General features: G+C 39.3%; 1 pseudogene across 1 annotated transcript; it reads left to right on the top strand.

The window, feature by feature from the left end:
• Window positions 1–1247: 1247 nt before the first annotated feature.
• LOC148862945 (U-box domain-containing protein 40 pseudogene) lies at window positions 1248–3753 on the top strand (annotated as a pseudogene). Its single transcript, XR_016110687.1, has 2 exons — window positions 1248–1500; window positions 1636–3753. The product of XR_016110687.1 is annotated as a U-box domain-containing protein 40 pseudogene (transcript).
• The last annotated feature ends 598 nt before the right edge of the window (window positions 3754–4351 follow it).

Genomic DNA, 4351 nt, shown 5'->3' with positions numbered 1-4351 from the left:
GATCAAGTGTAAAACACTATTTAAAGTGTATTACTTTTGCGGTTTCGCCTCTAAAATAAGGTAATAAAAGGCGAAAAAGATGCAGGTTTTGCATTTGATAATAGCAGTAAGTAAAATAAAATATTTATATTTATATTTATATATACTAAAATATATTGTTGCTTTTTTTTGGTATTACCTATTGAAATACATTGTTGCAGAAAGTATGCAGATGGGAGAAAGAATAAGAAATGTGTTGTTGCTTTTTAGTGGTCAAATAATTGAGAATGTGGTGGAAGGCAAATGGAATCTTGGCTTTACCCTACAAAAATTAAAAGACAAAAAAAAAAAAAAAAAAAAAAGCCCATACATGATACACCGCATATGATATTTCCTAATTCAAATATTATCCCTTTCTTTCTAAAGCCACACCAATTTGTGAAAAATATATGTGCCCATTACTCCACTTTATTCATTCCATCGTTTGGCAAGATTCGGTTCAGAGAGAGTGTAAATGCAAATATATATAATATTTTTAAATTATATATTTGTATTTATACTTTTTTTCATATTAAGTTTGGCAATTTGGCAAAATGATAGGTTTATTTTATAGGAAAGGCAGGACTCTTCCTTTGTTCCCAAGGCTTTGTTTGTATTTGCACAGGTTCAAATATATATACAAATATATATGATTGAGTGCAAATACAAATGTACCTTTTTCCTCTCTTTTCTTTTCGATCAAACACAGCCTAAAGGAATTTATTGAAGCAAACTTAACTCATGAAATACAGAATGAAAATAGGAATCCAAGTCAATTATTAAAAAGAGAATCGATGAATAAAACAGAACCCAACCATTCTTCTAAGAACTTACTATATATATCACATCGGGGTTTATAAACTTACAAGATGTGAATCATAAGTACGATACAATACAATAAAAAAAAAAAGGTGAAAAACAGCATATGTGAAATAAAGGATAAAATTGCCAATACACATAAATACCTTTTTATTTTAAGTTAATAAACAATTTCTGAGTCTGATTAACTTCTGGGACATACATTAATTATTTGATCTACTTGTGAGGCTCAGACTCCGGAGAAGAGAGACCCTGTGATCGTGTGGTCAACTATCATTTAACAATGTCACGCTTCGTTATATTTTAGTTTGGTACGAGGGCAAATTTGGAACTTGGATAAGTAACGAAACCTGGTCAGTGGCCGTTCTTCCCCTTCTGTAAATAGTAATACTTGAGGTTGAGGTTGATGTAGATCAGTCAAAACTCAAAAAACCAAAAAAAAAAAAAAAAAAAGTCATCAAATTGAATTGTTGGCTTCCGAAGTTGGAAATTGGAATGAATTCTAATCTGTGGTTTCATTCTTATTGAGAGAGGTATCGCCGCTCTATTCTTCAAAACTCGCAGACGCAGAAAAGGCGGGGACCTGGTCTGTCTACGGTTACGTCAGCCCGATGTGTGCAGCAGCGCACCACCAACTCTTTCCCTCTCAGTCAGAGATGTAAGGTAGCATAGACTCCCTTCTGTATATGGTACACGCACACCCTTTATATTTTCAGAAATGCAACTGCTTTGACTTCATTGAATCTCGTCGATTTTGTTTGTTTGGTCCATGGTCGAAACTTTTTCTATATCTCTCAGAAGAATTTCGAGATGAGTTGCTCAAGATTTGATCAAATAATCTGGAAGGAGAGAGAGAATAGGTTTGAAGATTAGTTGCAAAAATGGGGAGTGGGAGGCACAAGTGGTTCTCCTTCCGGTCTTCGTCTGGCATCTCGAAAGCCGAAATGAAGCAATTTCCCAAGGAATTCGTGTGTCCTATTTCTGAGTCGTTAATGGCGGATCCGGTAATTGTTGCTTCCGGTCAGACATTCGAGCGGAACTGCGTTCAGGCTTGTAAAAACTTGGGTTTTACACCGATCCTCTCCGGCGGCTCAAAACCTGATTTCTCTACGGTAATTCCCAACATCGCATTGAAATCGACTATTCTCAAATGGTGTGATACTTCTGGCGTCGAATGCCCTAAGCCCATGGAGTATGGGCCGGCAGAGAAGTTTGTTCTTGCATTAATAGCGTCTCAAGACGAAAAATCACGGAGCAAAAACAACAAAGAAGACGAAGAAAAAGAAGAGGATGCCAAGCTAGGGGCTTCTGAGAAAGAGCTGCTTAAAGGGATTGCAGAGAATCCTCCGGTCAATTTTACTCACGCGGAGACTGAGGTAAATCGTCGACGGACTCACTTCTACACGAGCTCGGAGTCGGAGGAATCGGTGACGACGACCAATCCCAGCACACCTCTACCCCTTGCCACTAGGCCCTCTTGTTACTCTTCTTCGTCGTCGTCTGAGATTATCGCAGATGACGAAACCCCGAACACCAATTCATCCGAGGAGGACGAGTTTATCTTTAAGCTCAGGAGTTGCCAGGTATTCGAGCAGGAAGAAGCCGTGATTTCGCTGAGAAAGGTAACTAGAACCCAAGAAGAAACTAGGAATACCCTCTGTACGCCTCGATTACTGTCAGCCCTGCGACCTCTACTGGTCTCGCGATACTCTGCCATTCAGATAAACGCGGTCGCGGCGTTGGTGAATCTGTCTTTGGAGAAGATGAACAAGGTAAAGATCGTACGGTCGGGAATTGTCCCGCCGTTGATCGACGTGGTGAAAGGTGGATTCGCAGAAGCACAGGAGCACGCGGTGGGTGCCCTTTTCAGCTTGGCTCTCGAAGACGACAACAAAATGGCGATAGGGGTGTTAGGGGCGTTGCAGCCGCTTCTTCACATGCTCCGATCCGAGAGCCAGCGGGCTCGGCACGACTCGGCGCTGGCGTTGTATCACCTCTCACTCGTTCAGAGCAATCGTACAAAACTTGTGAAAATGGGTTCCATCCCGACGCTGTTAGCCTTGGCTAGCGCGGGGGATTTGGCAAGCCGTGCATTGCTCATACTGTGCAATTTAGCGGTGTGTATGGAGGGACGCACGGCGATGCTCGACGCCAATGCGGTAGAGTGCTTCGTGGGGATGTTGAGGAGGCATGAGTTGGAATCGGAAGCGACTCGGGAGAACTGTGTGGCGGCGTTGTACGCGCTGAGCCAAGGGAGTCTGAGGTTTAAGGGATTGGCGAAGGAAGCCGGAGCTATGGAGGTACTGAGGGAGGTGGAAGACAGAGGGAGTGAGAGAGCAAGGGAGAAGGCAAAGAGGATGTTGCAGATGATGAGAGGGAGAGATGAAGAAGAGGATGAGGAGGTGGACTGGGAGGACGTGTTGGAGTTGGGGGTGACGAGTCGAGCGCGTCAACGATTCGGTGGTTACGCAAACAACGAGTCGGGTTCCATTTCCACAACGTTTTGATTGGATTTGTCGTCACGTCACAACTTTGTAATTAACGGATTATTACTGTGACCTTTTTTTTTAAGGGGTTTTCTCATTTCTGCCTCCGTTTGAAATTTGGAAATTGGAATGGTATAAGTTGTAAATAGGGTAGTAGGTTTTTGGATTTTTATTTATTTTCTTTAAAATTGGGGGAAGGGGATGGGATTTTGAGGTTGGTACATGAATAATGATAGATATTAGAGGAGGTGTGGAATCTAAATTTGAATTTGGGTGATATGGCATCGAATTTCAGTATCGTTTCTTTGGTTTGAAAAAGAAAGCATCTTATAGAAAGTTGTATGGAAGCTGTGCGGCCTTTTTGTTAAGAAAGATCTGGATTCAAATTTACTCGGCATTATGATTTATGCCTTGCCTTTTCTTTGTGAAAGTTCTTAGTATCAGATTCCTCAAACCAATTCCTTCAAAGTGAAAAGGAAACCAGTCAAGCAAAGAAAGATTTAAGGAATTTTGTGATTTTTTATAACTGTTGCTTTCTAAATTTTCATCAAATCAAACACAACTTTAATCTTTCCTAGAAAGGATCATGAGAAGTAAGGACTGCTATTAAAAAAATAATAATACATGTTTATATTTAGTTAAGTTTTAATTATTTATGATATACTTCTACCCAAAAAAAGTATTGATACTTATATTTATATGGGCTGATACATATTGTGGTGTATTCAAAATGGTAGGTTTTGAGACTCGTCATGTTTTTTAATAATGTTATATACTACTGAGTTATGGATTCAAAGCACTGGGATATAAAATATAAATATTTTTGTCAAAATTTACCAAATCATGTTTATCAAATGTCCTTAAGGCTGTATTTGTTTCCAGTGTAAGGTTATTTATACTAGTACAAATGCATGGGAGTGTAAATATAAATTCTTGTTTAATTTTGTTTTGGATTTTACTTTGTCTACTTTATGTCTTAATTTATTTCATTCATACTGTTATCAAACAAAATAAGATAGAATTTGAAA

Source organism: Nelumbo lutea, chromosome 3 (genome assembly GCF_056320005.1).
Source record: "Nelumbo lutea isolate HS-2025 chromosome 3, American lotus-T2T, whole genome shotgun sequence".
Classification (NCBI taxonomy): domain Eukaryota; kingdom Viridiplantae; phylum Streptophyta; class Magnoliopsida; order Proteales; family Nelumbonaceae; genus Nelumbo; species Nelumbo lutea.
Note: the sequence above shows the minus strand (reverse complement) of the source record. Positions and strands in the feature narration are given on the sequence as shown.